The sequence below is a fragment of the Kogia breviceps genome, chromosome 18 (assembly GCF_026419965.1).
Source record: "Kogia breviceps isolate mKogBre1 chromosome 18, mKogBre1 haplotype 1, whole genome shotgun sequence".
NCBI classification, from domain to species: Eukaryota; Metazoa; Chordata; class Mammalia; order Artiodactyla; family Physeteridae; genus Kogia; species Kogia breviceps.
In genome coordinates this window covers 58,112,527-58,135,280 of record NC_081327.1, presented here as the reverse complement: position 1 = coordinate 58,135,280, position 22,754 = coordinate 58,112,527, and the positions used below count along the sequence as shown (strand labels likewise).

General features: G+C 51.2%; 1 protein-coding gene across 19 annotated transcripts in view; it reads left to right on the top strand.

Moving 5' to 3' along the window:
- Positions 1-22,754, top strand: part of ANKRD11 (ankyrin repeat domain containing 11) — a 170,365-nt gene that overhangs the window by 35,221 nt on the left and 112,390 nt on the right. The window contains exon 1 of one of the 19 annotated variants that reach the window (XM_067019505.1): positions 7,830-8,053. The exons of 17 other annotated variants lie outside the window; for them this stretch is intronic. The gene's annotated coding sequence lies outside the window, so the exon portion shown is untranslated. Of the gene's footprint in view, positions 1-7,829; positions 8,115-22,754 lie in introns of those variants that run through there. One more of the 19 variants, XM_067019504.1, reaches the window with a different exon arrangement.

Here is a 22,754-nt window from a genome sequence, read left to right as displayed (position 1 = left end):
ACACAACAACTTTTCACAAAACTCTTTTCTGTTAGCATCACTGCCTTCCCCTTGGTCGCCTTGCAGCAGTGGCGTCCCTCTGAGGACAGACGGCAGCTGTGCTGGTGGGCTGTCTTCCAAGGAGGAGAGCCTCCAAGGTTCTGGCGGGGGGGGGCAGTCTGTGGGAGCAGCTGTTCTTAGGTGGGGCCTCTGGCCCTTCACTTGACCCGACCTTAACCAGGGTGTGTCATTTCTCATGTCCGTCCGGCACGTGTTTGTGTTTCGCAGGGTGATCACTAGTGTGCCTGATGGTTTTAGTGACATCTCTACAGGTATGGTCTCGACAGTAACAGGGCTTGTGCTAAAATCTATAGCTAGGTGTATTTTTTAAAAATTTATTTATTTATTTATTTATTTTGGGCTGCGTTGGGTCTTCATTGCTGTGCGCGGGCTTTTCTCTAGTTGTGGCGAGCGGGGGCTACTCTTCATTGTGGTGTGCGGGCTTCTCATGGTGGTGGCTTCTCTTGTTGCGGAGCACGGGCTCTAGGAGCTTGGACTTCATGAGTTGTGGCACGTGGCTCAGTAGTTGTGGCTCGCGGGCTCTAGAGCGCAGGCTCAGTAGTTGTGGCACATGGGCTCAGTTGCTCCGTGGCACGTGGGATCGTCCGGAACCAGGGCTCGAACCCGTGTTCACTGTGTTGGCAGGTGCATTCTTAACCACTGTGCCACCAGGGAAGCCAGGCTAGGTGCATTTTGACAGTTGTATTACCCCATGTGGCCAACAGTCAAAATTGATGTAGAACATGTCTGTCACCCCCAAAAGTTCCTTGTCACACTTAATGCCCCAGGCCCAGCCTAAGCCACCACCTATTTCGCTTTTGGCATAGATTAGTTTTGCCTGTTTTAGAGTTTCCCATAAACAGTCACTCTTCATGCTCCCCTCCCCCAGCCCCTCACAGCCACTCACGTCTTTCGCTTCTCTGTGGATTTGCCTGTTCTAGACATTTCATGTCAAGGGAATCTTACAAGGTTGGTCTTTTGCACCTGGATGTTTTCAGGGCTCTTCCTCGTTGTAGCAGGTGGTGGAACTCCATTCTTTTTTATGTTTGGAAAGTATTTCATTGTACTGATACCCACATTTTGTTTACATTCATCTGTTGATGGACATGTGGGCTGTTTCCACCTTCTGGCTATAATTAATAGTGCTGCTGTGAGCAAATGTGTATAAGGTTTTGTTTGAACACCTTGTAGGTGTGTGCCTGGGAGTGGAATTGCCAGGTGATGTGACAGTTCTGTGATTAATTTTTTAAATTTAATTTTTATTTATTTATTTATTGGCTGTGCCGAGTGGCATACGGGATCTTAGCTCCCCGACCAGGGATTGAACCCTCAACCCCTGCAGTGGATGCGTGGAGTCTTAACCACTGGACCACCAGGGAAGTCCCTAGTGATTAAAAAAATTTTTTTTAAACTTTTTATAGATCTGTTATTAACTTTTTGAGGAATCACCAAACTCTTTTGCACAACAGTTACACCGTTTTACACGCCTACCATACAGGTCAGAAGCACAACCGCAGTCCTTTGGGGATGGGGTGTGCGGTGCCCTGTCTGGCGTCAGCCGCCTGCGCGAAGCGTGGTGAGCGGGCCCGTCCCCCCCGTCAGTGCTCTGCCACAGAAACTCGGGAGCTGTCTCAGTATGTGTCCCCACGGGTGGGAGCTTTCGGTTGGATCCCATGGTTACATAGTTCTGAAGAAGTTGATCCTGATGGTTTTTGCCAGCTTGTCCATTGCTTTCTTGTGAGGGAGGCACTTGCTGGGTCCCCTGTTCTGCCTTTGTGGTGACATCTTCACCTGGCCTGTGTTCTGAGATGCGTCTGTGTTGGTACTTTGTGACTTCTTCTTGTTGAGGAGACACACATAGCTGTGTGGCTCACGCGGAGCCGGGGTGAGGACCCTGCGATCCTGGTCATTGCTGAGGAGTCTTGCCTGGAGCGTTTTTCTGTAGAGGCTCGTTTAAGCAGGTTGGGTTATGGTGTGTGAAGAGTGCTCATGGAAGGATCGGGCTCTGGTCTGGGTGAAGTGCGGTCCTCAGGTGCTGCCAGTGCTGCCAGGTGCAGGCCCGCTCCCCACACTGTGGCCGAGGCCGCGGGGCCGCCTGCTCTGTCTGCTCCCGGTGGCGCTGCGCTGCGTCCTGACCTCTGGCCCCTGGACGTGGGTGGCTGAGAGCAGCTCTCCCCGTGTCTGCGTGGCAGCCCGCGTCCAGGCCTTTGAGAAGCGGTGTACCTTGTGCACTTAGTGAGCGCATCATTTCTATTCGTTATTGAAGGAACAGTCATAAAACACGCGCTCCTTGCCGGGGTGCTGTTCTGTGTGCTTCACAAGATCAACTCATTTAAGCCTGGTGACTCCTGAGGCATAGGTCCAGACCTCCTCATCTCTCTGTTGTCGAGGTGAGTAAACCGAGGCTCAGAGAGGCTGGACCACATGCCTGGGCTTACACAGGTCATGAGTAGCAAGGCCAGCCTGGCTCCAGAGTCCCACGTCCGGCCACGTTCTGTAATAATCTGCCCGCCTCCCCGCACTGTTTTGGGCGGGTAAATACCGTTCGTTGTGTTGGCAGCTGTGTCTGCAGCAGGTAGTAGAGCGCCGAGTGAACGTCTTCTCACAACGGTTTGGTCTCGTGCTTTCCCACTTACACTCTTGGTGGCGAAAGGACAACTCATGTTCTTACTGAAGTAACATAACATCTCTTGGCTCCTGGGTTGGCCGTGCTTGTGGACGTAGCCGGTGCTGCTGCCCTGAGCTGCTGGGGACACTGGCCCAGGGGGTCCTCAGCAGCCCGTTCCTGCTCACGGGAAGGCAGCTTGGCTGGTAGAAGGGTCTTTTTGTAGAGGGAGAGAACTTTTACTGGGCTGATGAGGACTTTAACTCAGCTGTAAATTCTTTTCAGAACTGTTAACAGGGATAGATATAGGTGCTGTGTGAGGGATTCCTGCCTCAGTTGGTTTGTTTATTTGAACTGTAGTTGATTTACCATAGTGTGTGAGTTTCAGGTGTGCGGCAAAGTGATGCAGGTGTCTATATATATCAGATGCTTTTCCGCTATAGGTTTTTACAAGATTCTGAATATAGTGCCCTGTGCCATGCAGTAGGTTCCTGTTGACTATCGTATAGTAGCGTCTATGTGTTAATACCAAACTCCTAATTTATCCCTCCCTCCTCCTTTTTTGGTAATAATACATTTGCTGTCTATGAGTCTGTTTTTGTTTTGTAAACAAGTTCAGTTGTATTAATTAATTAATTTAATCAATTAATTTTGGCCATGCTACACAGCATGCTGGATCTTAGTTCCCTGACCAGGGATCAAACCCATGCCCCCTGCAGTGGAAGCTCGGAGTCTTTAACCACTGGTCTGCCAGGGAAGTCCCTGTATTAATTTTTAGATTGCACATATAAGTCATATCATATGGTATTTGTCTTTCTCTGACTTCACTTAGTATGATAATCTCTAGGTCCATCCATGTTGCTGCAAACAGCATTATTTCGTTTTTAATGGCTGAGTAATATTCCATTGTTTGTATAAATACCACATCTTCTTTATCCATTCATCTGTTGATGGACACTTAGGTTGCTTCCATGTCTTGGGTATTATAAATAGTGCTGGTGTGAACATTGGGGTGCATGTATCTTTTCAAATTAGAATTTTCATTTTTTCCAGATATATATGCCCAGGAGTGGGATTGCTGGATCATAAGGTAACTCTGTTTTTAGTTTTTTAAGGAGCCTCCATATTGTTCTCCACGGTGGCTACACCAATTTACATTCCCACCAACAGTGTAGAAGGGTTCCCTTTTCTCCACACCCTCTCCAGCATTTGCTGTTTTTAGACTTTTTGATAATGGCCATTTTGACCTTTGTGAGGTGATACCTCATTGTGGTTTTTCTACATTTCTCTCATAATTAGCATTGTTGATCATCTCTTCATGTGCCTCTTGGCCATCTGTATGTCTTCTTTGGAGAAATGTCTATTTAGGTCTTCTGCCCATCTTTTGATTGGTTTTTTTTTTTTGTTTTGTTTTGTTATTGAGCTGCATGAGCTGCTTGTATCTTTGGGAAATTAAGCCCTTATTGGTCGCATCATTTGCAAATATTTTCTTCCATTCGGTAGGTTGTCTTTTCGTTTTATTTACAGTTTCCTTTGCTTTGCAAAAGCTTGTAAGTTTGATTAGGTCAGGTTTGTTTAGTTTTGCTTTTATTTCTTTTGCCTTGGGACACTGATCTAAGAAAACATTGGGACAAATTTTTAAAAAAATTTATTTATTTATTTGGCTGCGCCGGGTCTTAGTTGCAGCACTCAGGATCTTTAGTTGTGGCATGTGAACTCTTAGTTGCGGCACGCATTTGGGATCTAGTTCCCTGACCGGGGATTGAAGCCCGGACTCCTGTATTGGGAGCGCGGAGCCTTAGCCACTGGACCACCAGGGAAGTCCCAACATTGGTACCATTTGTGTCAGAGAATGTTTGACCTGTGTATTTTTCCAGGAGTTTTATGGTGTCGTGTCTTATGTTTTAAGTCTTAAAGCCATTTGAGTTTATTTTTGTGCGTGATGTGAGGGAGTGTTCTGAATTCGTTGATTTACATGTGGTTGTCCACCTTTCCCAGGCACCACTTGCTAAAGAGACTCTCTTTTCTCCATTGTATTTTCTTGCCTCCTTTGTCATAGGTTAATTGACCGTAGAGGTGTGGGCCTGCTTCAGTTTTAAGTTAGAATTATTTTGATATAAAAATGGAGTATTGGGGGACTTCCCTGGTGGTCCAGTGATTAAGACTTTGCCTTCCAATGCAGAGGGCGTGGGTTCAATCCCTGGTCGGGGAACTAAGATCGCACATGCCTTGCGGACAGAAAAACCAAAACATAAAACAGAAGCAATATCGCAACAAATTCAATAAAGACTTAAAAAAAAAAAAAAAAAGTGGAGTATTGGGACTTCCCTGATGGTCCAGTGATTAAGACTCCGCACTTCCACCGCAAGGGGCGTGGGTTCAATCCCTGGTTGGGGAACTAAGATCCCATATCCCACATGCCATGCAACGTGACCAAAAAGAAAAAAAAAAAAAGTGTAGTATTTACCTTTAATGATAATCATCTTACTTCCTGGATTTGAAACATTGATGTCAGCAAAGTAAAACAAAATTTGATGACAAAGGGTGATTTTTTTTTTAACTACTAACATAGTAGAGAATATTGAAAATGTGCTGAAGATGTGTTTCTCCTGACGAAGTATTCTTGACTTGTGACAGCTAAACAGCTGTGTTCACCTCTGTGGTTACTAAGAGCGAGGCGTTAGTTGGTTAAGCCGGGTCCAGAACGTGGATACCCTAGCCCTCGAGCCCTCGGGTGGGTGGAGGGTGGAGAGCTGGGCGTTCACGGCGGCACTGGACACTGGGGTGGGCCACGCGCAGGTTGCCTGGCCGGGAAGGGGGCTCATGTGCGCTCCTGTCCCTCCAGCCACAGTGAGCTGTGTGCTGTCACAGGGTTAAGGTTTAGGACACACGTTTGGGAGGAATCTGTAGAGAATTACTGTGAATTGCACCCTGAGCTTCAGTCTTAGATGACAAAATCACAGTTATACAGATAACTAACTTAAAATTTTTCTTTATTTGTTGAGTTGTAACTTTCATAGCATAAATGGACTCATATTAAGTGTATAATTTAGTGATTTTTCCTGAGTTTACTGAGTAAGATCCCTCTTACCTGTTTCCAGTTAGTTCCTGTTTCTGCCCCCACCCCCAGGCAGCTGCTAGTCTGCTTCCCATCTCTGTAGATTTGTCTTTGCAGATAAGTAACTTTAAAGTGCAAACCCGTAAGCACCCTGAAACGCAGCAGTAGCACCTTGCTCAGTTGTCTGTATGAAGGCACATTTAATCTTTGCTTGAGTAAAGCCTCGGGATCTGACGTAGAGGGCCAGATGCTCAGTATTTTGGGCTCTGTGTCTGTCGAAGGTACCCAGCTTTGCCGTTGAACCAGGAGAATAGCCGTGGGTAACGGGGGAGGGAAAGGGTGTGGCCGTGTTCCAGGAAAACCCTTTACAGAGCCAGGCACTGGCTCCCCCTGATCGTGGTCACACGGCCAAGATGGGATGGGCCAGCGAGACTTCCTGCAGAAGCCGAGCTTGGACATTTCTCCAGTCATGTGACACGTTGGTGGCTGATGGAGAGCATACTTAGTTTCTGGGGACATATGAAATTGTGTAAAATGTGAGGATATCTGGGAAGAGAAAGCGAGAATTTAGATGGTCCTGACGATTCAGAGGAATGAGGAACTGAGGAGTGCATGTATAGTAGTAAGTTTTAGAAAGAGAATTTGTAAATGGTAATCAAGAGAAAGGATTTGGGTTTTGTAGGATCATAAACAAGCACTCATCAGCAGTAAATGTGAAAATGAATGGGTTTGGAACTTAAAACTTGTTAATTTTATTATTAATTAATTAATTAATTAGGCTGCGCCATGTGGCATATGGGGCGTTAATTTCCTGACCAGGGATCGAACCCATGCTCGGTGCAGTGGAAACACAGAATCTTAATCACTGGACCGCCAGGGAGGTCCCCCAAACTCGTTAATTTTGAATATTGCTTAGTTACATTTAACTGGGAGAACAAGCCCTTCTGTGCCCTCAAGCGTGTGTTTGGGCCTGCAGCCCCTTTTCCCCGGGGGAGGGTCGTCGCTGTGGGAGTTGCCCCACCAGCTGGGTGTGCTCTTGGTCTGTCTCAGTCTTCAGTTTATATTTACTTTTTTATAAAGTGGAAAAATTCCTTTCTCCAATTTGTGAAAGTGCTGTGTTCTGAGCAACAGTGAGGCGTATATCGCACACACTGGCTGTGCACGTGTGGTCCCACTGCCTAGGGCGCAGAGCGGCGTTGGTTGTGTCTTCCCGTGGAGGCTGCAGTGCCCATCCCGGGCCCGTGAGAACAGGTGTGTGTACACGTTAAAATGTAACTTAAAAAACGTGAACGAAGGTCACAGGCCTTTGTATGCTCAGACACCCTGTTTTCTCTTTTTTCCAATCTTGTTATATTGTGCACATCTCTTCACCACATCTTGAATTGCTACACGTTCAGTTGGGATATGAGGAAAGAATACAGAAGTTTCTCAGCATAGCATTAAAAACAGGATGATTTTTTTAAAGTCAGGGAGTGCAGCCTGCCCCTCCTCACCTCACAGGTGTCTCCCCTGGCAGGTGCTGGGGCAGCGACCCCTGCTTGCAGGGATCTGGGTCCTTGAGGAGGTCTCCCCAGCCCTGTGATCCTCCCGCCCCTGCCTGGTGGCTCCTGGGACACACAGGCCATGGGACATGACTTAGGCTTTAATGCACGCGCTTATGCTTTCCAGGTGCTGGGGCGCTTTGCAGCCACTTCCTGCAGGAGTGCTTTGCTGAGCCGTGTTTATAGAGAGGTTTTTGATGAAGGTGGAAGTGAAGTAAGAGTGTAGACCTCCGAGTTCGTCACCCCCCCCCCCCCATCATTTCAGGGTGTTAGGTTTCTGGCCTTTGTTTTTCTTAACGTGGCATTTGGAGGACGTTGGGAGTATGACTAAAAGCGAGGACCCTGTGTAAGTCGGCTTCCACTTTGTGACTAGAGCCCCGGGTGGTTTTCTGACTGGCTTTGAGTTATCTCTGCTCTTTAATGCATAATGCAGCATCGGGTGGGACTTAGGGCAGTTGGCTGTGTGCTGTAGAATTGAGACGTGCTTTGGGATTTTCTGGGATTTCTTTGGGGGCAGAATTTAATTATATTCTGATGCAATTCAAATATTTTAACTTTTCTCTTCTGATAACTTCTTGTGTCTAAGGAACTGCAGGAAGAAGATGAAGTGATCTTCATCCGTTTTTATCTATACCTGAATTTCTATAAAAACACATAAGTAGTCATCCTGGGCACCTTCAGTGATTCCACTCCTCACCAAAGTAGAGCTTTTTGTGATGTGTGCACTACTCACAGGTCCTCTGGCATCAATCAGCATCCTCTCTTAGAATCGCTGCTGACTGTCCCTGGAAGACAGCACAAGTGAGGAAGGTTTGTGATTCTGTCAGCACAATAAGATGGGATTATCTTACTGTTAATCAGTGAATTAGAGGTAAGTTATGTAGAACCCCTAATGCAAGGAACCAGGAAAGTGATGCATGGAACTAAAAAATGGCTTTGACAGATACTGAGGCCTGATCCCGGCCCCACTGTGTTTGTAATAAGTTTAAGTTTGATATGTAGCAGTGTAACTTTTGGATGAATTTTTTAAGTATTTGAATTTTAAATGATTAAAAATAATTTACTTCATGTCCTTCAGGCAGAAATTTTCGTGATAGCTCAGTGACTGAGCTGTGTGGGGCTGGGTCACAGTGAGGGATCTGCCGTGATTGTGTGATGCAAGATGTGGGCGTGGAGGGGAAGAGGAAAGGGATCAGGTTAGAACCGCCCACTGTGTTATCAGCCATCTGCTTTCCCTGTAACTGAGGAGGGCGTAAATGCATGCAAATGCATGCGCGTGGACCAAGCCTGCAGTCATGTGCTCCCCACCTCCATGGCAGGGGTCACCCTGTGGGTCAGCAGGTGGAGGGAGCCAGGAGGGGTCCTCACGCAGGCTGGTCAGCCCGTCCCGGGGACTGAACCGCCGCCACCTGCTCCCCTCTGCTTCACTTCATGACTGACCTTGGGCAGGAGGTGTGCTGTGCCTTAAAAGATGCTCACTTCCTTTCCAACATGTAACATGTGTGTGGGTGTACATGCAACACGTGTTTATGTAACACTTGTGGGTGTATATATGACATACATGTGTGGGGTGTATATGTAGTGTGAGTGTATACGCAACGTGGGTGTACATGTGTAATCTATGTGGACGCACATGTGACTCGACGTACTGTGCGGGCACACATGTAACATGTGCAGACGTATATGTAACACATGTAGCAGGTGTGGGTGTGTATGGAACACACGTGTGGGGTATGCATGTAACATGGGAGTGTATATGTACCATATGTGTGTACAGTTTTTTATTTTTTATTTATTTTTTAAAAGAATCAGTCTTACCTGTTTATTTATTATCATGAGTCAGTTTTATTTATTTATTTTTGGTTGCATTGGGTCTTAGTTACTGTGTGTGGGCTTTCTCTAGTTGCATTGAGCAGGGGCTCCTCTTCATTGTGGTGTGCGGGCCTCTCGCTGCGGTGGCTTCTCGTTGTGGAGGATGGGCTCTAGCTGTGTGGGCTTCAGTAGTTGTGGCTTGCGGGCTCTAGATCGCAGGCTCAGTAGTTGTGGCTCACGGGCTTAGTTGCTCTGTGGCATGTGGGATCTTCCTGGACCAGGGCTCGAACCCGTGTCCCCTGCATTGGCAGGTGGATTGTTAACCACTGCGCCACCAGGGAAGTTCCATATCTAGTATTTTCTAGATATTATTATATATGTTTTTAATTTCAATTTTTGGTTTGAGAGGACTGTGTATGTTAGTTTTGTGGCTGAGAAGGTCTTAAGGAGACCGTCTTGTTTGTGTTTTTTGTGCAGTATATGCACGTATTTGCTACCTAAGTCCAAACATAGCCCGGCGTGAGTCCCTGGGCACCTGTAGGGTGGATGTTCGGTCGGTGGCCCCACCTGGACTCGTGCAGCGGGGCATCAGGCCTGTGTGGCTGTGCCGTGCTTCAGTGTGGGGACCGCCAAGAGGGGAGGCCCAGGTCTCCGCCTGCAGGAGCTGGCCGCCTGCCTGTGGAGACGCACTTGACACCAGGCAGCTGGAGGGTTTGGGAAGGATGAGGAGAGACGTGCACAGGGCTGTGGGGACCCCTGGGCCGGGTGGGTGAGTCTTGGAGGCCCGCGTGCCTTTGCTACCTGGGCACTGTGTGTGGTGGTGATGGGGGCGCAGGGCTGAGCAGCCCTGCATTCCTTCCTGCAGCTCTGGAGCGTGCTGAAGCGGTGCTGGGGCCTGGGGCCGAGGGGCTCACCTGAAGGGAACGGGAGGGCTCTGAGGGCTGCTGCCACGTAGGGGGCGCGGCTGTGAAGGTGAGGTGCACCGCACAGTGTAGAGTTCTGTCTCTGTACAGAGAGTGGTGCTCATTTCCCATTCACCATGGCACGCTTAGGAAAGGAGAGTTATTTTCATTAAAATAAGAAAGTTATTCTATTTAAAGAAAATACTAGATATGGGACTTCCCTGGGGGCACAGTGGTTAAGAATCCACCTGCCAGTGCAGGGGGTCACGGGTTCGAGCCCTGGTCTGGGAGGATCCCACATGCCGCGGAGCAACTAAGCCCATGCGCCACAATTACTGAGCCTGCCCTCTGGAGCCCGTGTTCCTAGAGCCCGTGCTCCACAACAAGAGAAGCCACCGCCATGTGAAGCCCACGCACCGCAACGAAGAGTAGCCCCCACTCGCCGCAACTAGAGAAAGCCCGTGCGCAGCAACGAAGACCCAACGCAGCAAAAAAAAAAACAAAACACCCAAAACAAACAACCTAGGTAAATGGTGGCATGGGTAATGAATGCATGATTATGGCAAAAACTTAGGGATACGGTACGTAGATGAGTGAGTTTGCAAACATTGCATAGGGAAGAGGATAGCACAGCTGAGTGGGACTTGCCAGTTTTTAAAAATTTAAGGTAATAGACTAGAAAACATCAGAATGTCACACATACTGTATGGAAATACTGTGTCTATTTTTGTTTTGCTTGGGTGTAGTATGTCCTGGGTCAGCGTGTAAGTTGTGTTTCTCACCATGGATTATGTGTGGAAAAGTTTGAGAGCTCCTGGCCTGAGTGACCTTGAAGGGACTCTCCACCTCTTGAGACTCTGCTTTGCTGAGCTTCTCATCAAGTATGTATTGAAAGCCCACTAGGTGCCAGGCCCTGGGCGGCGGTGCTCAGGTGCTGCCCCTAAGGAGCCCTTTGCCTGTTGTCAGAAAACAGTTTTTATAATTCCATCACTGCTGTCTTTTCATGTTGATTCCAAGATGTGTGACTTTTTACAGCTCTGGAAGGGGATGTCTTGGACGCGGGCAGCAGTCCTAACTAGTTGTAATTTCCTGCACTTGGCTGGACCTCGTCATTGCTGTTTAAACTGCTTAAATTTAGTTGTTATGTATATTTCGGTAGTAAAAGTCTCAGTACAGCTGATGTTGGAATGTCTTCTGAAGGGTGACACGAAGATTGGGCCTGGAAGTGGGAGGTTCCTGTGTGTGCAGAAGGCGCTGGTTCCTGCCAGCAAGGCACCGGGCAGCACTGGCCCGATGACGGCAATTTTCTGTGTCTTGCAAAGCAGCAGTTGAGTGCTTTGTGGAACCCATTAACCAGCGTTTGCCGAACTTTGTAACTGAAGCGTGCCCGTGACACCCCAGGACCGCCACCATGGACAGGAGGAGACGGCCGCTTCCCTGGGGGCGGCTGAGGGGAGCAGAGGCTCAACGGGACCGTCCTGGGGGCGTGGTTGCGCCTGATTGGCAGCTACGTCCTCGATGGAATCTTCAGACAGATGAATGTACTGTGTGACATTAGAAATGTCCTAGAAATGAGCATGAAGGCAGAGTAGTGGCCCAGGGCAGGGGCGATCACCTCAGCTTAGGGGCTGTCCTCATGTGTCCCGAGGAAAGGGGCTCCTGACCTGGGCTCTGTGGGATGAGTCAGGAGGTGACCAGTGGACAGAATGGCCGAGGGGCCTAGGCGTGCAAAGGGGCCAGAGTTGGTCAGCATGGAGAAGAGGACAGCGTGGTGAGCGCTGAGGCGGGTGGGTGCTGGTGGGTGCTGGTGGGCGGGGGAGGCAGCCGGGGCAAAGCAGCGGGCTCTGAGGACCGCGGGGAGGACGGAGTTAGTTACAGTTACAGAGGCCCTGGTGCCACGCGTTAGGGCAGTGTGGTGTAGCGCAAGGTGCAGAAGGTGAAGCTTGGCAGAGGAGGCTGCTGGGGAGGCTTGGCCTCAGGCGGGAAGGGTCCCTGTCCGTCCTGGAAGAGCGCAGGGCGAGCTGTCTCAGAAGCCGGGGGCCTGCATGCCACTTGCTTAGGAAGAGGGAGAAGAGGCGGCGCCCGGGTCGAGTAGGGCGACGCCTCTGGGACTTGCCGAGGTGTGACAGGGGCCCTGGGGCCAGCAGGAGTCCTGCTATGGGGGCGCCCGCACGGTGTGGACGCCGCAGTCTGCACTTGTGTGACGTTCCTGCAGCCCTTTGCCAGGCCCCGTTGTTGGCATTCGTGCCGGTTCAGTGACAGGCAGGGGAGGCCTCAGGGTGTTTGCTGGTAAGAGTCCCCCGGGGTAAAGTGCACGGGGGGGTGCTGGGTGGGAGGGCAGGAGCGTGGACTGGAGGTGGGCGGGTCACTGGAGTTGAGCACGGAGCTTGCAGTGGCCAGCTGGACGTGCCCTTCCTGTGGGGACAGCTCAGGCCATGCTGGGGCCAGGCCCAGTCGGGTGCTGTCGTCGGTGGCAGCTGGACTGTGGGCCGGGCCTCACGTTGTGTTCTTCCCAAGCTCTGCTCCCTGGAGGCCTTAACCAGGACGGGGGCCAGGAGGAGGGGCCCCTAGCGGCGCACTCGTGCGCGCACAGGTGCAGACCATGGGTGTGGACAGAGGCCGCGTGCAGGGCCCGGTGTGGGGGGCTCCGCCTGGGCAGAGCTTCGGAGGTGCCCTCGGTGTACCTCCAGGTTCCTGCCAGGGGATTTCATGAGCTCACTTGAAGCCCTTAGTGACCTGGTTGCCAGATTGACTTTGTCTTAAAAGTTCCTTTTAGGCACGAGTGCCAAGGAAAACCTCACCTCTTTTTCCTTATTCTCACCACTTGTGATTCTGGCCCAAGCGTTAGGGGACTGTTCAGAGCTCATGTGTTAGACCTTTTCTACATCTCAGCCCTTGCTGTACCTGGAAACCTCAGGTCTGGCTTCCGGTGCCCCCTCCAGGGTCAGTGCAGCCTGGGGGGCCTCTGCCTGATTCCGCTTGGCTCTCTGTCCTGGCGGTGTATTCTTTGAGATCATGTCTGACTAGGAGCTGACCATGCGCTTCTTAGATCCTCCATAAATGCGGTTAGGAGGCCCTTTGAAAATTACTGTAGAGCTGTAAGGGCATTGTTCCTCAGGACAGTGGTTTTAGGTAGACTCTTCTCAAAAACAAAACTTCATATTCTCTTTGCTGTTCACTTGTAGCAAAACATACGCTCGGTTAGGCTAGTCCTTCCTTTTAAAAAATCTTGAAAAAAAATCTTTCTCTTTAAAAAAAAAAACTGGGGACTTCCCTGGTGGCACAGTGGTTGGGAATCTGCCTTCCAGTGCAGGAGACACGGGTTCGAGCCTTGGTCTGGGAAGATCCCACGTGCCGCGGAGCACCTAAGCCCGTGTGCCACAACTACTGAGCCTGTGCTCTAGAGCCCAGGAGCCACAACTACTGAGCGTGCGAGTCACAACTACTGAGCCCGTGTGCCACGACTACTGAAGCCCATGCACCTAGAGCCCGTGCTCCACAACAAGAGGAGCCACCGCAATGAGAAGCCCAGGCACCGCAACAAGAGTAGCCCCCGCTTGCTGCAACCAGAGAAAGCCCATGTGTAGCAACGAAGACCCAACACAGCCCCAATACATACATACATACATACACACACACCTGTTTACTGATTTTAGTCAAGAGGCTGTCAGGATATCAGCGTAGGAGTGGGGATGGGGTGTGAGGCGACATGTCGTCACTGTGCCTGTGATGACCTCTCTTTTGTTTCTGGCAGTTGGAGGAGGTGGGAGTGATCCCTGGGGGCTCGGGCAGTGGTCCTAGGGAGGCTTGGGGGCTTAGGGCTGCCCGTGGGTGGTAGGCCATGACTCCAGGGGCAGCAGCTTGGGCTCCACAGAGCTGGTCGGTTCTTCCCTGGGCCTGCGGGGTCCGTGGTGGCACTTGCATGGCGGCCCTGGTGCCCCGGAGCCGTCTTCTGCTGGGGCCTCCCTCCGTGACGCCCGTTGTCGTTCCCCGTGCTGTGTCTCGGCGTTTGCCCCGTGTCCTGTCCACCTGGGTCCCTGCCTGTCCCCGTGTTCCACCGAAAAGGCTGTGCTCTCGCTGCTCGGGGTGTGGGGAGGTGCTTCCCAAGCTGGCAGGTGGGGGGGTGGCGGCGGCCTGGCCGTGTGTGCGCAGGCGCGTGTGGGGTGCGTGCTTCCTGTGCGCGCGGGCCTGCGAGGCCGGTGCTCCGGGCGTGGGGTCGTGCGGCTGGAGCGCTCGAGCCGAAGCGGCCGCCGGGTGTCCGGTGGAATCGCGGTGCTCCTCTCCCTGTCCAGGCCGCCGGGTTGCCTTTGGTGAGCAGGCCACACAGATAGGGTCTCAGCTTTCCAGGGAGCAGTCGGTCGTCCACAGTCGCCTCCTCTGGTCAGCCCACTGTGAGGAGATCCGGGTTCGGGAAGCTAGTGCCTGGGCACCCCGTGCCGCGTCCCGGCCTCGGAGCTCGGCCGGTGCCTGACATGTGCCGTGCGGGTGCCTGCGTGGTCCGGGGCCCATCTTCTCGTGGACGCCCCCAGGACCCCCTTGGCCGGCCGGATGCGTGCCCTGCAGGGACAAGTGTAGCCGGGGTCTCTGGTCGGTGCTCCGGGGTTGATTTCTGTTTGTTAGAGTTCAGGAAAGAGGGCTTGCGTGCTGGTGAGTCCCCTGGCGGCCCACACCGACCGGCCTCCTTCTCTTTTTCCGCGTTTGGGAGAAGAGGCAGTGGACAGAGGGTGGTTGCCTGGCTCCTTCGGTGCTCTCGGTCTGGTCGGATTTCAGGTGCGGTCCAGAGACGGACGGGGTTCTGGGCCGAGGTCCAGGCTTTTGTAGTGGGTAAAGCTGCTGATGCTGGCAGCTGGCCCCCCTGCACCCCCCTCCCAGAAGTAGGCTGTCTGAAGAAAGCATGTTTTCACGCTCAGCTGCCCTTTCCAGCAGAAAGCCTTTTATGCACAACAAATTTTGGGCAAGCAGCCACTTGCAGTTTTCCGTCTGTTCAGAGTCATATTTCATGGGGGAATTATAACTAGAGTATCTCTAGGCATGAAAACCTTTTTTACTGCTAAATTCTTGTGCTCACTGCTTTTTGACGTGGAGGCTTGCAGTACAGTGTGTTGTTTATTTTGTTTGTAATTTAAAAAGTTGCACAGCCCTATTTATCTTTTTCGAGTCTTGTTACTGTTTCACGCAGGAGTGTAAAGCTTATTTAACTACTTTCCTTAGTAAAATATCTAAGCGAGTTATTACTGATTTCAGATTTAAACTTTCCATCAACTTTTGACCCAGGCTTGGTGCCCTTGAATGTCCCCGAAAGGCCATGTACCTGACCCTGAGACTTGATCACCTGTCCAGCCCGGCAGGTGCTGTGTCCTTGCTTACTCCCTGCACAGAGTTTACACATTAGCACAGTTTCGCTTCATACTGTCCTCCAGGGACAGACCTCTGTTCTCAAAGTGCTCGAGGTCCATCCCTCACCACGTGTGCAGACCTGCTTCTGAACTTCTTTAGGTAACAGGTCATTGTTTTGTGCCCCCATTTAATTTGTCCCATTTGTATATCTTTACATGTAAAAAAAGGGTGTTTCTCACTCATCCCTACAGTGTCCTTAATTCATTTCTCTTGGTTGCAAAACTTGTTGAAAGGCCTTAGCAGGTCTGGTAGGCCCTGGGTGGGGAGGGTGTTGCTTACAGAGTTTCCCTGCGCAGTGGGCAGGTAAGGTGTGTGGCTGCCTCCTCACACACGTGAGGGGCGGTGCTGGGGAAGGGTGTATGCCTTGGGGACCCACCTGCTCCTTGTGTGTCACCCCCCACTGACTGGAGGGCACCGGATGCCCTGGCGTGCCAGGTACCTGTTTTTTTTTTTGCTGACTAAGAACAAGTCTAGTATCAAATGCTTCACATTTGACACATTTCCTGGCTAGAGTAAAAATTCCTATTTATCTTTCTAGTGAAAGAGGGAGAGAGACTGGCTCTTGTGGTGAAGTGCTGCTAACAGTGGCCAAGAGCCAGCGGGAAGGAGTGGTGGTGACAGCTTGGAGGCTGCTGGGAGCCCAGGCCTTCGTGCTGCTAGGGGTGGGGTGTCGCGGGCACACGCCAGCACCGCAGAGCGGGTCTCCTGTGAGAATCTGGAATCCACCAGCATTCCTGGTAGATGGGGTGGGGGGAGGGGCTGAAGCAGCCCCAGTCTGCACCCCCCCCCCCCCCTTTTTTTTTTGGCAGTAGCGGGCCTCTCACTGTTGCGGAGCACAGGCTCCGGACGCGCAGGCTCAGCGGCCATGGCTCACGGGCCCAGCCGCTCCGCGGCACATGGGATCCTCCCGGACCAGGGCACGAACCCGCGTCCCCTGCATCGGCAGGCGGACTCTCAACCACTGCGCCACCAGGGAAGCCCTGGCCCCCACCCCCTTTTTTTTAAGCGTTAACTGTGTTTCTAACCAAATTCGGTGGTTGAGATTTTTTTAAAAAATTATTTATTTATTTATGGCTGTGTTGGGTCTTCATTTCTGTGTGAGGGCTTTCTCCAGTTGTGGCAAGCGGGGGCCACTCTTCATCGCGGTGAGTGAGCCTCTCACTATCACGGCTGCTCTTATTGTGGAGCACAGGCTCCAGACGTGCAGGCTCAGTAGCTGTGGCTCACGGGCCCAGTTGCTCCGCAGCACGTGGGATCTTCACAGACCAGGGCTCGAACCCGTGTCCCCTGCATTGGCAGGCAGATTCTCAACCACTGCGCCACCAGGGAAGCCCCAGTCTGCCCTTTTTAAGATGCAGGCTTCTCCGCGAGCTGCTTACAAACGTCTTTTGGAAACAAGTCTTAGGGTGTGTAAAACCGCTCCTGAATGACACGCTCCAGCTCAGTAAAAATGGATTTGTTTTGGCCAAAAACCTAGAGGAATTGAGAGAGAGAGATGAAGACAGGCTTGCAGGATCTTAGTTCCCCGACCAGGGATTGAACCCTGGCCATGGCAGTGAAAGCGTTGAGTCCTAACCACTGGACCACGAGGGAATTCCCTAGAATTTTCTATATTCAGCCTCAGTTTTGAGCAAAACTCTAGGGAAAGGAAAAGAAAGAGTCTTAGAAGTCTTGGTCTCTTGTTAACAGGCAGCTTTCTGAGATAGTTTGCAAAGCGTTGTCTACATAAGATCTATCATGTCCAAAAACATAGTTTTAAATTATGTTTTAAAGAGTTAGAGGAGAATGTAGACTGTTGAGATTAAGCTCCGGGGAGAAGGACGGAGGCAGGGCTTGGCACCTTCCCCAGGCACCACCGTCTGTGGGTGTCACTTGGGTCCTGCGTCTGCCCAGCTGCCTACCTCCCTGCTCTTTCCTTTACGGTCCCTGCACCCCTTGTCCTGTGTGGTGCCCTCGTGGCGTCCACCAAGGACATTCAGGCCTATCTAACCCTTCGCAGATCGCTTAAAAAAAAAGTGTATTTCTAGAATCTTAGTCACAACTCATCTTGATTTTGCTTCCAGTGCAAGGATTTGTAACTGACAGACTTTTAATTTGGAGTTATTTAAGCTAGAATAAATTGTTTTGAAATCTTCCAACAAATGCACTGTCAGACTGAGATCTCGGCTGATTTTAGGGAAGCATTTTGCAGGGAGGATGTGGGAAAGGCAGCTTTCCGTGAGTGGCTGTAATTGGCCAGCACCAAGGGCTCACTATGGCAACACTGGGTTACATAGATTGCTGCGCGCGGCTTCTGTTTAATTATGCAGGGTAGGTTTAATTTTTTAGTATCAGGTCTGCACATCTCTGAAATAATTCTTCGTTCGAAGACTGATTTTTTTCATGAGTTTGCATTTGTTATTGGGTGGCAGAATGTATTCTGACATTGGATTTGCAAAATATTTTTAAAAATCTGTAATAGACTCTGTTTTGAGAATTTCTTTAGTCTCTTCAGAATGAAAACTCATTTAAATATTTTAGGACTTGCCTCCCGGGGAGTTTTAGCACATGCACGGTGCTCCGGGGAGACTGCGGCCCCCAGAATGGGCAGCCCCCTTGCTGGCCCCTGCAGCCCTCTCCAGGGCTTTGCCCCTGCGGCTGTTTGGGTCCGACTGTTATGGGCCCTTAGTCCAGCTTGCTGTTGTCTGGTGGTTGTCTTTTCTCAGCTCTCCTGTTCGCATTTGCCCCTCCCCCGGGACCACTGACTTTTTTTTTTTTTTTTTAATTTTTAAATTAAAAAATTTTTTTAACATCTTTATTGGAGTAGAATTGCTTTACAAAGGTTGTGTTAGTTCCTGCTGTATAACAGAGTGAATCAGTTACACATAAACGTATGTTCCCACGTTTTACATTAATGTATTTGTTAGCCGCCTGTTGTTCAGCAGCGGCCTGCTGGATTCTTCGGAGCAGGCCTGTGGTGTGAATCATCCCATTGTCCCCTTGAAGACCAGAGAGTAGGAGGAGGCTGGGAGAAGGGCGTAGGAGAAGGAGCGCAGGGCTGGAAGCAAGGGTACTTCCATGCTGCGGACTTGGTCCTGGTTCGCAGCGAGTCCCTCTGCGGCTCTTCTGCTGAGAGTAAAGTCACAGCTCGCAGAGTTGAAATGGTGGACTTGACTCAGCTCCCAGCAAGGACAAGCAGAGGGCGTGGGCCGCGGTGCCGTGTCAGAAAGCGAGCGGTGCCGCACACCCCGCCTCCTCAGGCCAGCTGTGGTGCAGACCCAGCTGACCTCTGCCGTGGCTACTGCTCAGCTGGCCTGGGGTCCGTGGGTGACAGCGTCGCGTGGATGTCACACAGGGCTGGGTTTGCCTTTGGTGCTGAGTGTGGCTGATGTGGGTGCCGAGTAGGACAGGCACTCCTTCGTGGACGGTGTGGTCATTTTCACAGCCCTGCGTACTGAGGCTCTCTCCTGTAGGTTTCAACTTCATCTTGCTTTGCATTTTAGATGAGTTTTCTCATCCTCCCCCCCCCCCCCAACCCCGCTTTGGGTTTTTTTGGTTTTGTTTTGCGGTACGCGGGCCTCTCACTGTTGTGGCCTCTCCCATTGCGGAGCACAGGGTCCAGACGCGCGGGCTCAGCGGCCATGGCTCACGGGCCCAGCTGCTCCGCATGTGGGATCCTCCCGGACCAGGGCACGAACCCATGCCCACTGCATTGGCAGGCGGACTCTCAACCACTGCGCCACTGGGGAAGGCGCCCCCCCGCTTTTTAAAGTTTTATTACTAACTGTTTAATAATCACGTCAACCCAGACTCGGGCCAGCAGCCAAACCCCGCCCTCCCACCCTGGCACTGCATAGCTTATGGGATCTTAGTTCCCGGACCAGGGATTGAACCTGGGCCCCTGGCAGTGAGAGTGCCAAGTCCTAACCACTGGACCTCCAGGAAATTCCCCTCACTTATATCCGTAAAGCACTGTTTTTCATGGAGACCTTCGTCACTTGTTTTTCCCTTTGGTGCAGTTTTTAGCACTAAAAGGGCACATGTATTTGATTCTGTCTAATTAGAAATAAGTAGACTTCCACATCCCCAGCTGCGTTGGGTCTTAGTTGCCGCGCGCAGGCTTTTCTCTAGTTGTGGCGAGCGGGGGCTACTCCTCGTTGCGGCGCACGGGCTTCTCATTGTGGTGGCTTCTCTTGTTGCAGAGCACGGTCTCTAGGCATGCAGGCTTCAGTAGTTGTGGCACGTGGGCTCCGTAGTTGTGGTGCACGGGCTTAGCTACTCCACGGCACGTGGGATCTTCCTGGACCAGGAATGGAACCTGTGTCCCCTGCATTGGCAGGCAGATTCTTAACCACTGTACCACCAGGGAAGCCCTAACTTACTGTTATATATTCAGAGGTCATATATAATTGTGCTCATGACTCATACATAGAGGTGCTTATACCTAAATACTGTCCATTTTTTCAAAACTCTTTTCTGTTTACCAAAAACAATGGGACTTACTTGAACCTTCAGTGCTGAGTAGGAAAGGTAAGAGTTTTGTTGTTGTTGTGCACATACGAGCATTTTGAACAACTGTCATGCGTTAAGGTGATGTTCTGTCGTGATATTTACCCCTGAGATGAACAGAAAAATGTACTTAGATTTGTTGCCTAAGATATTGGCGACAATATTGAATCCTTTTATTTAGAAGGATCTGTGCCACATCCTCTAGGACAGTGTCTTCAAACCGTGGATCATGAACCATCATTCCTAGTTAAGAAATTTTTTCCTGTGCCAAGGACATAGAGGTAGCTTCCTGTACCTTCTGAAAATGTTGTACTTTTGCTGTTTGCACCGAAGCCTTTAATCTGCCCCAGACTGACGTCTGCGTACTCGCTGGCGGCTCCCAGTCTTCCCTGCGGAAGCAGCCGGCCCAGCCTTGTCCGTGAGTGCGCTGTGCTTCGCTCGCTGACCTGCATTGCTGACTGTCAGGAATCAGGTCTCCCCGCGTGTGCCCACGTTGTGTTGGAGCTTTTGTGTGTCCCATTGGTCAGCTTGTCTATCCTGGTGACACAGTCCCCTGTCTTCATCATAAGTTTTGATTGTTGCTGGTGTCGAGAAATGCAGTTGGCTTGTGTATATTCATTTTATATTTTGTATGCAGGAACTTTTCTTTCTACAGATGAGAAAACTTAAGAATGACAGAGGCTGTTAGAACGTACCCAAGGTCACTGCCAAAGCAGTGGCAGGGTCAGAATGTTAACGACTGCCGTCACACTCCGCTGTCCCTGGTCTGAGCTTGCGTGCACTGCCCCATGCTGAGCTTCAGGAAACTAGGCTGGCTGCAGCATGAAGGGGCATCGGAGGGCGACTTGTGGGAAGGGTACAAGCTGGCGCCCACAGAGGTGTCAGGGGCAGCAGAGCCGTGGAAGTGAAGCCCACAGGCCGGGAGGCCTGGGTCCGAGCTCTGCGTCCACAAAGCCAGTGGAGGTGTGTAGCCGGACTGGGAGGGACTGGGACCTCCCGGGAGGGGCTGCTTGCTCAGAGGTGCCGGTGGGGACTTGGTGGGGGGTGCGGGGGCTGGTGGAGGAGAGAGCAGTTGCTGGGAGGAGGCCCTGGGGGAAGCGCCTCCCTTCCAGGCCTGGTGCCTGCTGCTGGGGAGGAAGGCAGGCACCAAGGCAAACAGTGCTTCAGTCTCGGTGTATAATGGAAGACTTTGGGTGGCCTTTCTCTTGTATTCTCGCTCACAGGATCCATAAGTGTCACTTTTTAAAAAAATTTATTTATTTATTTATTCTTGGCTGTGTTGAGTTTTCATAGCTGTGCGTGGGCTTCCTCTTGTTGCAGCGAGCGGGGGCTGCTCTTCGCTGAGGTGCGCGGGCGTCTCACCGTGGTGGCTTCTCCTGTTGCGGAGCACGGGCTCTGGGCACGCGGGCTTCAGTAGTTATGGCTCGCGGTCTCTAGAGTGCAGACTCAGTAGTTGTGGCGCGTGGGCTTAGCTGCTCCGCGGCACGTGGGATCTTCCCGGACCAGGGCTCGAACCCGTGTCCCCTGCGTTGGCAGGCGGATTCTTAACCACTGCGCCACCAGGGAAGTCCTTTTAGGTTTATTCTTGCTGGATGATCATCCTGAGGTCTGAGTAATACTTCTTGTTAGGAAAGAGTGTGTGTTTTCTACTGGAGTTTCTCTTGTTGACGAGGGTCATCTACCAGGAAAGAAAATTGGATTTTTATGTTTTAACAGAACAAACTTTTACTCCACTTTTCAGAATGGAGACTCTTTGCGTGAGGGGTTTCCTGGGAGAGTTGGGGGGTGGGCGAGGGCCAGCGTCTCCCTGCTTGGTAGCAGGGCCTGCTGGCTGATGAGCACATCTCTTTAACAGTTCAGCACTGGCACTGGAACAGAGCTGTTCTTCTGGAAATTAGAGGTGGTTGAGAGATGAAGAACATTGCCAGCACATACTGAATTAAACGTAGAGACTGAAGTGAGAAAGACCCCTCACTCCTTGACTTGACAAGTTGAAAGCACGTTTGCGCAGTGCTGGCGACCGGGGGCTGGCGGTAGGGTGTTGGGCTCCCGGGGGCGGGTCGCCCTGCTCACACACACACCTGCTGATTAGACCGCACCCGTACCCTGCAGCCTGTGCGGAGGCGTCTCAGGGCGCCCTGCTGTGCTTGTGTTTGTGCGGTCGTCAGGGTGGGGGCACCCTCTCCTGCCTGGATCACAGCATAGATCACTCACCACACGTTGAATCACTGGAAACCCAAAGCTGATCTCGATTCAGGTCCTAACTTCACATGAGTGGTTTGGCCATAGGAGTCTATTTAGCCCGCCCACATTCTACCCTTTAATAAGGAAGGATTGGATCTTGCCCCTCGAAGCAGATTTTGGGCCCAGGAGACGTCTCTCGTGGCATGTATAGTGTTAGGCTGTTGGATCGGCCTTTGTTTGGCCAAGCAGCATGGTTGGTGGACCCGCAGCCAGCAGCCCTGTCTCCTTGTGTTGACGAACGGGGCTGTGGGTTACCTCGGAGCTCGGGGCAGCCCGCGCTCTGTGGGTGTGTGGGTTCTCACAGCCCTGCTACTCCTGCTTCAGTGACTTCTGTGGAGCCTTCTCCCTTCTGCGGCCTTCCTTCTTAAACCGGCCCTCTCCAACTTACTTTAGAGCGATAGCGTGCTAAGAGCTCTCAAGGCTAAGGAACACCGCTTTCTGGTGACTGTCTCCACAGTTTTGCAGTTGGGGGTTTGGATGGGCAAATGAGACTAGACCAGTGATGATTTATTAGATTTGCTTGGAAAGCATTAAAAACAAAACAGTACAGTTTTGCAACGCTTACCCCAGATACACAGAATCTGAAGCATCTTTCGGGGGTGGGAATGTGTAGGAGACAAGTCACGGGTGACTTTAAGTCTTTGAAATCCAAGGGCGTATCTTCCGAG